Source organism: Cotesia glomerata, linkage group LG8, assembly GCF_020080835.1.
Source record: "Cotesia glomerata isolate CgM1 linkage group LG8, MPM_Cglom_v2.3, whole genome shotgun sequence".
NCBI lineage: Eukaryota > Metazoa > Arthropoda > Insecta > Hymenoptera > Braconidae > Cotesia > Cotesia glomerata.
In genome coordinates this window covers 3,166,625-3,180,089 of record NC_058165.1, presented here as the reverse complement: position 1 = coordinate 3,180,089, position 13,465 = coordinate 3,166,625, and the positions used below count along the sequence as shown (strand labels likewise).

General features: G+C 26.1%; 1 protein-coding gene across 3 annotated transcripts in view; it reads left to right on the top strand.

Moving 5' to 3' along the window:
- The window catches only part of LOC123270306 (ecdysone receptor-like), a 189,051-nt gene that overhangs the window by 74,086 nt on the left and 101,500 nt on the right, over positions 1–13,465 (top strand). Inside the window, exon 1 of one of the 3 annotated variants that reach the window (XM_044736304.1) lies at positions 4,279–4,290. The exons of the other annotated variants lie outside the window; for them this stretch is intronic. The gene's annotated coding sequence lies outside the window, so the exon portion shown is untranslated. Of the gene's footprint in view, positions 1–4,278; positions 4,291–13,465 lie in introns of those variants that run through there. 3 annotated transcript variants of the gene reach the window in all.

Here is a 13,465-nt window from a genome sequence, read left to right as displayed (position 1 = left end):
ATTTAGAAAAAATTTTTTTTTCTTACTATTTTTAGATTTAATGTTTTTTAAAATCACCAGATGTAAATTTGTGAGTGTGAGTCCATAAAATAAAGTTTAGTAACGTGGTTTCAAACATCAATATAAGCATAATATTTTCAGATAAGACAGAGTGTAATCATAATGATTTAATTTAATATCTGAACATCTTAATCTAATTAATTTTTTACCGCGTCTTCATTTTACACATGTAAGAGTTGATTCTTACACGGAACAGTAGCATAAACAGACGCTTATACTTAACACTGTATGCCAGTGCGCATTTAGTATCACGTCAGTGAAATTTGATCCACGGTTGCGAAAAGTGATACATGAGACGCTGCTAGAAGTGGAGAAGAGAAGTAAACGGATATTCATCAAACCCCGAGAGAGTTCTGTTGATATTTGTCATTTTAAGTGCGATTAAATTTTATGCTTATGCTCCATTTTTATCAGATAAATTCTTTTTTTTAACTGTTAAAACTTTTTTTATATAAATTCGACTCTGGTGATTATTGTCAACAAAATTGGAGACTTGAAATTGTAATTTAAAACCCTGCAGATTTATACACTGAGAAAAATCTAATTTAAAAAAATATATTCTTTTAAATTTAGATTTTTGCTTCGAAATATTTAATTAAAAAAATTATTTGTGAACTAAAAATGAAAACAAAAAAGAAAATAAAGTAAAAAAAATTCACATAAAAATTTTAAATTCAAATTTTGACTAAAATATTTCTTTTAATGGCTTGCGTCTAGTTTAAAGTACCTTTTAAAATATTAATTAATAATATTTTTAATTACCCGTTCGGAAAAAATTAATTATTTAAATTAAAACGCCGCGTAGAAAATTCACCAAGGTTTTATCTTCAAATTAATTATTCACTACTTTAATAATTAACAATACATTCCAGTTTCCAGTTTTAATTAAGCTCATCATAATCGGCAACACAGAAACTCAATACTGAAATGAAATTAACAATAACAATTATAATAATTAATAATAATTATGAAAGCCGAAATTTAAAACAATAAACTCTCGTAGCGAATCTCTGAAATTTTAATATGAAGCAATTATTTTGAACAAAATAAATTGTATGAATCTATTTATGGGTACAAAATAAATAATGTAATGAGATGCTTGTAAAAAAATTTTTTCCCTTAATATTTCCTTAATATTCACGCTTGAACTGACCAAACTATAAATTCTGCTATTCAAGACATTCAATTCATTGATTATAGAATGAACTCTCTTCCTATCTACTCACAAAACAGTAAACATGCTGCAAATATATGCAAATAATGATAAATTATATAAAATATATATTCTAAGCTGATTTGTTCATGATCAGTACACAGTAAAAAATTTTGCGTCAAAAAATTTTGTGTTAAAAATTTTTGTGTTAAAAATTTCACACTTTTTTGCGTAAATTAAACATTTATTGTGTTAAATTAATACAGAAAAATGTTGAATTAACACAAAAAAGTGTTAAATATTTAATATAAAAATTTTTAACACAAAATTTTTTGACGCAATGACGCAAAATTTTTTACTGTGTATGTTGAAAAAAAATCAAATGGTCCATTAATTATTTTTTTACACAGAAACTATTGTAGATATTAAAATAAAATTTATTCAGCTCCACAAATACATTCTTGAATAACACAAAAATATCTAAATTTATATTTTTTGATATTTTTTATATGAATAAACAACGGGCGAACGGAGCTCTGACAAAACGTTGGTATAAAGCTCACGTACATGATAACTTGATAACGACTCATCTAAAGCACTAAACCAAAATTATTTACCTTCAATATATAAGTATCTATTGCACCAGCGAAGAAGATTAATATTTATTGATAAATAACAAAGTGGCGGACATTTAAAAAAAATAAACTGAAAATCGAGGCTTTTTTTCACAGTTTTTAGTCCTAAAAAAATAGTAAAAACAAAAATTTTGATTTGGTTGGAGCTGATGCAATAGCTACTACTGTGTAGAATATGTAGTTTAAATTTCATTAAGATCGGGTCAGTGGTTCCGGAGATATCATGTACCTTAACCAGAAAAACATACTTCTGCGATAAACAAGTTTAAAGTTTTTTTAATTAAAAAAAAAATCTTACCTAAAGTCAATCAGCGATGCCGGGACCATACAAAATCCCTTGAGCCTTTTCAAAAATTTTATTTTCTTTCACTCGAAAATCCACAAAAGCATCGTAAGATAATCTAGTTACAGTTCGATCACTTACACTGATAAAAGGATTTGTTTCTATTTAATAAGCTTTATTAACTGTTAATAAAGGATTTTTTAACATCATACTATTTATTAAATATTTATTAAAAGTTAATAAATTATTTATTAAATACGATTTATTAAATGTTAATAAATATTTGTTAACAGTTAACAAATATTTATTAACAGTTAATAAGTAATTTATTATGTACAATTTATTAACTGTTAATGAATATTTATTAATAGTTAATGAATATTTGTTAACTGTTAACAAATATTTATTTAAAATAAAAAGCAAAAATAGTAATTTTCTTTTGACACTCTTTATCTCTATAGCTGGAATACATGATAATAATTAAATTCACTAAATAAATTAACCTTTTTAATATTTAAAAATATAAAAGATAATTATAAGCTGTGATAGAATTTGCTATTTTACAATAAACGTTATTATAATGTAATATAATTAATGCAAATAATTTATAAAGATGATATTTGTTTATAAGCAATCTTGATATCATATGACATTGCAAGCCAAACAAATTCACTCAACAAAATATTTATTAACTGTTAATAAATATTTGTTAACTATTAATAAATTCTTACTAACTATTAATAAATGTACTTTCCTCCCAAATAAATATTTATTGAATGTTAAAAATATTTATTGAAATTTAATATATTAAATAATTGTTTTCACATAAATTTAATTATTAATAGTTAATAAATCCTTCCATCAGTGTACACTGATAGAAGGATTTGTTTACATTTAATAAGCTTTATTAACTGTTAATAAATAATTTTAAAAAATCATAGGATTTAATAAATATTTATCAACAGTTAATAAATTATTTATTAAATACGATTTATTAAATGTTAATAAATATTTGTTACACTGTAAAAAAAAACCGGTGTGAGTCCATGCAGTGTACGGTGTTAAAAATTCCGGTGTTAAATTCAACACCGAAATCGGTGTAGCAGTAACACCGTTCGCGGTGTAAATTTTTTTTTTCGGTGTTAAATCGGTGTTATAAATTTTCCAGTGCTGATAATATTTTAATTAACACAATTTTTATAATTAAACTTTTTATGTTTAATAATTAAAAATAAATAATCAAAAAAAGTTAATATTTAATTTAGAAAGTTTAAAATAATAAAATATTAAGTAGATAAACATTTTTAATTAAAATAAATACACTGTAAAAAATTTCGATGTAAAAATGGACCCGGAGCATTTTGGGACATTATATAAATAATCGGAAACTTAAAAATAGTGCATTTTAGTAATAATTTCATAACTTTAAGTATTTTTTTTAAGATTTTCGGAATACTTCTAATATAATTTTAGAATCAATGCAATTTATTTGAAGCAATTTAGTTGAAATTTTGTCCTTAAAACTTATGTGGAACCTTTTTTGAATAATCTTAAAACATTTTTTTAACTACTTGAGAACAAATTTTGAATACTTTTGAGACAATTTTGGAACATTTTTTGGACAGTTTTAGAGTGTTTTTACAACAAATTTGAATCATTTTTAGAACAATTTTACGACAATTTTGAACGTTTTTCAAACGATTTTCATAGAGATAATTTATTTTTGCACAGCTGTAGATTTGTCCCGAAATTAATGGATGAAAAATTTTTTGGACAATTTTAGGGCGTTTTTGGGACAATTTAAGAATTCATGAATTACCCATTTACGGTGAAATTCAAAGAATTTTCTTTTATAATGATAATATAATGCTGTTGTGTAAGCTATGGGAGAATTATGTGTTACAATATGAGTTTATGTGCAAATGAAATATCTGAAAAAAAAAACAAAGTTATCAAATTATTTATTTTAACATATTTAAAACATCCATTATATTATGAGAAACATTATGGTTACGATAAAAATCATTATTATATTGTTCCTAAACATTTAATATTGTAAATATTATTGAACTTGTTGTATAAAATTCATTAAATCAATTTCTGCGTAATTTTATAAATTGAAAATTCTTAAATAAATGTTACTTGTCTCATTTTGATAAGTATTGAATATTAATTGTGTTTCATGGATCATGTAATATTCATACTCCGATACGGTGTAAATTTGTTCTACTGTTACACCGGTATTACACCGGTTACACCGATATTACACCGGATTTTTAACACCGCAAAAGAGCACCGCGACACCGGTGTTAATACACAGGTGTTACATAGCGGTGTTAAAATGAGTCCATTTTAACACCGTTTTTTTTACAATGTAACAGTTAACAAATATTTATTAACAGTTAATAAGTAATTTATTATGTACAATTTATTAACTGTTAATGAATATTTATTAATAGTTAATGAATATTTGTTAACTGTTAACAAATATTTATTTAAAATAAAAAGCAAAAATAGCAATTTCTTTTTGACACTTTTTATAACTCTATAAATGTACTTTCCTCCCAAATAAATATTTATTGAATGTTAAAAAACATTTAATAAAATTTAATGAATTAAATAATTGTCTTCAAATAAATTAAATTATTTATAGTTAATAAATCCTTCTATCTATAAAAATTTTAACACAATACTTTCATAAATATGTACTTTAAAAAAAATTTTATTTTGCTCTTCAAGAATTTATTCAATCAATTTAATTTGACGAGATTGATTTGATGACAGAGATTTTCTTTAAAATAAATAAAAATAACCGAGGTAGACTTTTTATCTTTATGACTCTATTAAGGATGTACAAACTACAGAGGGTACTATCTTTAATCATTAGCGAGTAGTAGTTGATCAATTACGTGGATATCCTTGGCCACGCAATCAAGTTCAATAAGCGACGCTTTGTTGCATGCTGAGTTATTTTAATATCTAACGTTCTATTATTACTCGTTAACCTTTCATTGGTCGAGCATACACATACTGATAGCAAAATAAAATAAAAAAAAAAGCTATGAAAAAATTTAAAAGACCAAACACACTTAAATTCATTTTTAACTAAAATACAAGGTCATTTTTTATTTATTAATAAATAATTTTTTTCGGACAGGAAAGATTTTTTAAAAATTTATCCATGTTCGCTTGTTGGATCGTATATAAGTATTCCTGGCATGTTTATAAGGCTTCGAAGTGATTTAACGTTTATAAGTCAGCGGTTGGTAGTCATTTTTCTCCTCTCCATTCCTTAAGTCTTTAGTCTTTATTCTTTCTTCATTGCACTTGCCATCTTTTACAGCAAAATTAATGCCGTTTAATTTATTCATGTCTCTTAAATATATTTATCATGTTTTTTGGATGAGAATTATTGTTATTAATATTCATTTTTTGGGTAGTAAAAAATAATTTGAATTTATTACAAACGATAAATTCGGGTTTTTATGACATTTACAATCAAATTAATGCCAAATTTATCATTTTCAACTTTTTCAATATTTTCTGAGCTAAATTTCGCCAGAAGGAGAGTAGATGCGATAAAATTGACAAGAATTTTTTTTTGTAGAGAATTCAATTTCCGACAAATAAAGTTTCATCAATTTTTTCATATTCTAGCCGTGATTTAATTTTTTTCTGACGTACTATAATATAACTATTTATCCGAAGCTAAACGAGAATGTATTTTCAATATTTCACTCCCAATTTTTATTTTTATTTTTTACCATGAATCTTGCTGTGAATAATCTATATTATTAAGAGAATAAGCAAGATTTAGTGGCCAGATTTATATGATAAAATGGGTTTTTATGGCTAAATTTGGTATCGTTGAAAAAGTCTTGACCTGAAGTTGTGCCTTTTTAGGGTTTCATATCATTCTCACCAATAGTCAGTTTATGATGATCAGTATTTAAGCTGCAGTTGAAAATTTTCTATTTCTAGATACATAATTAAGAAATAACCTTGTATCCCGTGAACTATTGACATTTTTAAAGATATAAGCTCATTCCGATGATATACTCATCAAGACCTTTCATTTGAGTACCCACATCAATTTTTCATATATTTTATATATATGATATATAAAAAATATATAAAATATATGAAAAATCCTTGTGGGTACTCAAATGAAACGTCTTGATGAGTGTAGTACTAGGATGAGCTTATATCTTAAAAAATATCAACAGTCAACAAGATACCATGTAATTTCTTAATTCTTGATATTTTTGAGTGTATAAGCTCATTGCGATGTGACACTTATTAAGACCTTTCATTTGAGTACTCACATCAGTTTTTCATATAATTTATATATTTATATATATTATATATATGTACATATGAAAAATATATCAAAAATGCATGTGGGTACTCAAATGAAAGCTCTTGATGAGTATAACATCGGGATGAGCTTATATTTTTAAAAATATCAATAATTAAGCCATTACCTTGTATTTTGTCAACTAATGACATTTTCTAAAATATAAGCTCATCCCGATATCACTTTTATCGAGACCTTTCATTTGAGTACCTACATCAATTTTTCATATATTTATATCTATTATATATTTGTATATATGAAAAATATATGAAAATGCATAAGGGTACTTAAATGAAAGCTCTTGATGAGTGTAACATCAGGATGAGCTTATTTCTTTAAAAATATCAATAATTAAGAAATGACCTTGTATCTTGTCAACTAATGATATTTTTAAAGATATAAGCTCATCACGATATTAAACTCATCGAGACCTTTCATTTGAGTACCCATATCAATTTTTCATATATTTTATATATTTATATATTTCACAAATACCATAAATATAAAATATATAAAAAATGCCATGTGAGTACTCAAATGAAAGTTCTTGATGAATGTAACATCAGGATGAGCTTATTTCTTTAAAAATGTCAATAATTAAGGAATGACCTTATATCTTGTGAACTATTGACATTTTTAAAGATATAAGCTCATCTTGATGTTACACTCATCGAAACCTTTTATTTGAGTACCCACTTAAATTTTTCATATATTTTATATATTTATATATATGAATATATGAAAAATATATCAAAATACATGTGGGTACTCAAATGAAAGCTCTTAATGAGTGTAACATCAGGATGAGCTTATATCTTAAAAAACGCCAATATTTCAAAAAGTACAGTGCAATTTGACAAAAGTCATTAATTTAATAAAGCAAAATTTTATTTATTTATAGTTCATAAGTCACAGCAGTCACATTGTGACTGCTTGGTTGCTAGTCTTTATTAAGAAGCTGCGTGGAATATTATTTATCTAGAATTAAAATCAAAATTACGAATTAAATATTCGAAGTATAAAAATTGATAAGAACCTTTTTTGTAAGAAATAAAATTTACTACAAAAAAACTTCCTTATCATTTGTTCTAATTTTCAATATTTCATCCATAATTCTCTTTTCAATTTTTCCTATGTATTAAAAATAACTTTATATTTTTTAAAAAATCCAACTTATTAATAAGATATTGGAGATACATTTTTAAATAATTTAGAACTTTTTCGATAAACAATTAAATTTTCTACAAAAAAATTTTCTCTTATAAATTTTTCGTATCCCAAATTTAATCAAAATTTAACTTCTGAATTTTCATAACTTTCCAAATTTCTCAAAATTTTATAATTCAATATCAACTTTTGTCCTTTCAACTAACTCTTTCAATTCTTTTTATAAAAAAAACAAAACAATTCTTCCATCAACAAAGCAACTTCCTTAAATTTCAAATCAATCAAATTTCATTGAGTGTCCATCTAAATAAAAAATGCCAAAAATAAACCAAAAAGCAAATATTATTCTATTGTCTGACTTTATAACCTTGCCTCGTGAATTAGGTCGTGGTGCATTGACAGGGTAGCTACCCCACGTAACTCGCGTCTAGTTCAGCCCCTCTACTCTCTGTACACAATCTTCCCCTTTATCCGAGGCAAGGCATTCACAAATAAGCACACACACTGCTAAGATCTACTCTGTAGTAGTTTTGTCGAGTATCTACATTCAATACACATAACATAGGTATGTATATACCTTCATACATTCATCCCCTTTATGGTCTTACCCTCGCCGGCAATTCTCCCTCTGACTACATAGAACCTACGCGGGGGTGGTTTTTCCTCTGGCCCAGTTGCAATGCGCATGCACTGAAAATACTAAAAGAACAATCGATTTCACCGCGCCTGGTCCCGCGTTTCAACTTGCACGCCATCCTTCTAAAATAGATGTAATATGTAACATTGTAATTTTATTTTATAAAATAATCAATCAATAATCATTAAATCCTTTTTTAAGAAAAAAAAAAAAATTTGATATTAATTGCATCAATTCATGGATCTTAAGGATTATTCTTACGAAATATGAAATCGTGTATTTTTGCAGTTAAGCTGTAATATTTATGCGAACTTATGAATATTCTGTCCTTATAATCGGTAAAATATTTATAAATTTCGCGCCATTCCTTTTGACTAGATTCACGTCGTGTTCGTTTATTTTAGATGAGCGCAGAGTGATATTTACATTTATAATCCTTAAATTTAAATTCTGGATTATTCGTTCAAACCTCGGTGAATATTTTATCAATTTCAATGTAATTACATGGCTAAAGTTTTTTTAAGTCAAGGAGTTTTTTATTATTAGCAAGATTAAAAAAAATTTTTTTAAATTAATTAATTAATTAATTAGTTATGATTTCTAAGAATTTTTTGATATTATTATTATTATTATTATTATTATTATTATTATTATTATTATTATTATTATTATTATTATCACTATTATTAGTCAATTCCACATTTTTAAAACAACCATAATAATAATAATAATAATAATAATAATAATAATAATAATAATAATAATAATATCCCAAAATCGTATTTGACAGTAATAATATGCATATAAATAATATAAAAAGCATATTATTAGAAAAAAATGATCACTGAACTTATAAAAATTTTTTTAAATCAATTAATTGCTATATTTACAGAAAAAAGTGCTACTAATGGCTTATATTATGGATTTTTAAAGTGTTTATGGAGGGACAAACACGATAACTTTTGAAAAAATCAATTTTTCAACTCTATTTATTTTTTAATCTCCTTATCTGCCTTATGGAAAGTTTCGTAATGAAAATTGCAGCTTAATATTGTTTTGTTTAATTATAATTAATTTTTTTCGGCTGGCGGAGAAATTTTCAGTCCTTTGAGCAGCCATATAGAAAAATTTATTTGTAAATACAGCTTAAAGACAGCTGATACTATACTCAATTGTGTGTCGCTCGCTTACCAAAGGCAATACACTCTTTAATTGGTTCTTTTTTTATGATTCACTTATCGGAACGAAAGAGGGCGTTCAATTCGTATAAAAAAAATTCTAACCGCGGGAAAATTCAAACTAGCTTTAAAATTCAATTGTAAATAAAATAAATTTCTTGTAATTTATTTGTAATTAACTTATTGTTAAAATTATTTTTTTAATTTATTCTTGTACTGTACTGTAGATTATTTTTTTTTTCTATCAACGTTTGATATAAAATTATCAAAACATTGCTAGGAAATAACCAAAAGCATTATAAAAAATTTATCTCTTTGAAAAAATACAAATTCCTTCACTAAATCCAACATCATTCTTCGTTATTATTGGTATACATTGATATTCCATCCGAGATGAGAGCACTTTACAGATGTTCTGCAGATAAAGACTCGATAGATCCTTTTGTATAAAATTTATATTGACGAGCGGACTTTAGTATGTTGATAAAGTGAAATCATTAATGTATACAGTGCCCGGTAACTTTCAGTAAGAATATTGAGAACTCGGCAAGTGCCACGTGTCAGTTTTGACCCCAATGTAAAATTCATCCACGTCTCGATTCTGATATATTTTGTATTTTGTATTTCGTATTTCGTATTGTGTTAAATATAAGATGCCATTACTAAAGCAATGCTATTGTTATTTACACATGCATATACGAAGATGATACAATGAAGAATGGAGATTATAATATTCTAACAAAAAGCGCTTCTATGTACACGTGACATTGAGTACGCTGTTTGAATATTAAATCCAAGAAAAAAAAATAAATTGAAAAAAAGGTTTAAAAGTCAATGAATTATAGCTCAAATTAAAGATAATTGCATTAATGTGATAGATTTTAGCTATTTTCTACAACTTACAAATTGTAAAAAAATAAAAGCTGAAAACATGTTTTTTGAGGAATTTTTATAAATTTTTTGAGTTACGAAAAATAAATTTAAAAAATTATCAAAAGTGGACATATGATAGCTTAAATTAGAGATAATTAAGGAGATCCAAGCACCCTCCTAGTGTAAAGAATGTCTATAAAAAAATAATACGTATAAATACTTTTGTTATCTTAAAATTAATTTTTAAATTAACTAATAACATTTTTGAGGAAATTACCGAAAAATTTACTCATTAAATAATTATTAACATTTAATTGACTAATCAAAAATATAGCACTCTGAATTACCGGTATACACTTGACAACACAAAAAGAGTGTCCCTAACCTTCAAATTTATTTATGTTTACTGTATTCTTATACTTGTTCCGTTAAAAAAGATGAATTTATGAAATCGATGATGCTCTGACGGTGAATATGAGAAATATTGAGCCGATTTCTCAGCAGAGAATTGATACTTGGCGTCAGCAAAATTATTCGATAGAATGCGGATGAGAAATTCTGCGTGCACGCCCTTCTTCTTCTTCTTCATCTCTGTTACATTCGTGTCTCACGACAGCCAGATCATGAGTTTAAAGTCTACGATTATGTACGATCATGTCGATTCACGAGTCTTCGATAAGTACTTTGGCATGCCAAACAGATCATTGAATTACAAATTTATCGGAAGATTTTTAAAACTTTCAAAATAATTATTACCCTGAAATTTGATATGTCTATCAAGGAATTACAGATACTGGCACCAATTTGAATAAGCAATTCTTCTGGAGAATGATATCAAGCAACAAATTATCAGTTGTGAGTTGTGTTTTCTATAAGTATAAAAAAATACACAACATGGAAAGGTTAACTTCGTTTTCTATTGAGAAAAAGATAAAATTCATGCTTCAGATCGTAAAACTCTACTTCAATACTTTTATCTGAAAGTTAACTTAAACTAATTTCCCTTTTTTTTTATGCCAGCTTGTTAATAGTTCGTGTTTCATTAATTGCCCGGCAAAAAACCTGCGTCACGAAAAAGATCGTAATTTAGTGAAATAAAATCGTACTGCCTCGTTAACCTCCTTTTTTTTTGTAGATAAAACTTGGAGGTTTCACGCAGAGAAAAGAAAATAACAGTGCATATTCTGCATAGTAACTAGCTTATTTTTAATATAAGTGTAAATAATATTATCAAAGACTTGTTAAAAATATTTTTTAAAGATCTGTTGTTCAAATAAAGTATATCCAAAATTTTGTGGAGTATAAAGTTGTTTTTTCTTGTTTGAAAGGTGTTAAATTATGATGAGCAGAAAATTAAGAATTTTAATTTAAAGCGGAGTTTTTTCTAGTTTTTAAATGGCATATACAGTTCTGTTGAGAAAATCTTTTACGGGTCGACAGTCGGTAACGTCGGTTCAGGCAATAGCGACTTTAGCGTGCCGTGGCTCTGAAAAGTCTACGCGGAACAGAAAACAGTAATATTCAGCACTTTACATAGTAACTAGCCTAATTTTTTAAACAATCGTTTATGATACAATGTAGAATAGGATTAATTGCTATTTTTATAGTAATAATTGCTAAAAATATTTTTTTAAAGGTCTTTTGCTCAAATAAAGTATTTTTAAAATTTAACAGATTCTAAAGTAACTTATTCTTATTTGAACATCGTTAAATTATGATTACCAGAAAATTTGACAAGAATTTTACGTTTAAATGGAGTTTTTTCTGGTTTTTAAACGGCGCTTACAATTAATTGAATAAAATGTTGTACGGGTCGAGAGTCGGTAACGTCGGTTCAGACAATAGCGATTTTGACGTGCCATGCCTCTGGAAAGATACACAGAGAAAACAAAATAGAATTATTTAGTATTTTACATAGTAACCAGCCGCATTTTCTATTAAATGGTAAACGGTACAATGATACGACGAATATAGTTTATTACTATTCTTTTGGTATTAATCACTATATAACATTTCAACTAACTAAAGAGTTAATTTCACTGTAAAGTGTAGGAAATAAAGCTCTGTAGAATGTTTGTTGCTTTTTTTTTATTTTTATTATTAATTCTTGAAATTTTATAATTGTTTTTCTTTGAAAAGTCTAAAATTATGATGAGCTGAGAATTTATCAAGAATTTTAATTTAAAACGGAGGTTTTTCTAGTTTTTAAACGGCATATACAGTTCTGTTGAGAAAATCTTTTACGGGTCGAGAGTCGGTAACGTCGGTTCAGACAATAGCGACTTTAGCGTGCCGTGGCTCTGGAAAGTCCACGCGGAACAGAAAACAGTAATATTCAGCACTTTACATAGTAACTAGCCTAATTTTTAAAAAAATCGTTAATGATACAATGTAGAATAGGATTAATTGCTATTTTTATAGTAATAATTGCTAAAAATATTTTTTTAAATGTCTTTTGTTCAAATAAAATATTTTTAAAATTTAACAGATTCTAAAGTAACTTATTCTTATTTGAAAATCGTTAAATTATGATTACCAGAAAATTTGACAAGAATTTTACGTTTGAATGGAGTTTTTTCTGGTTTTTAAACGGCGCTTACAATTAATTGAATAAAATCTTGTACGGGTCGAGAGTCGGTAACGTCGATTCAGACAATAGCGATTTTGACGTGCCGTGTCTCTGGAAAGATACACAGAGAAAACAAAATAGTATTATTTAGTATTTTACATAGTAACCAGCCGCATTTTCTATTAAATGGTAAACGATACAATGATACTACGTCGAATATAATTTATTACTATTCTTCTGGTATTAATTACTATCTAATATTTCAACTAAATAAAAAGTAAATTTTACTGTAATGTATAGGAATTAAAGCTCTGTAGAATGTTTCTCAGTCTATTCTTATATACATTTCATTTCTATAAATAAATTAGCAACAAAATAACCATTGAATATTGATAATTATAAAATATGACTTAATTGCTAAAATGTTTACAAAATTCATTTGACTGGTGTTGCGGTGTGAAACCACGTGGAAACTCCGTTGATCTTATATTGCGGTTGGAAGATCGATCGGAAGTTCTAGTTACTGCAGAATGTTAAGAGCAAAGTCAGTAGC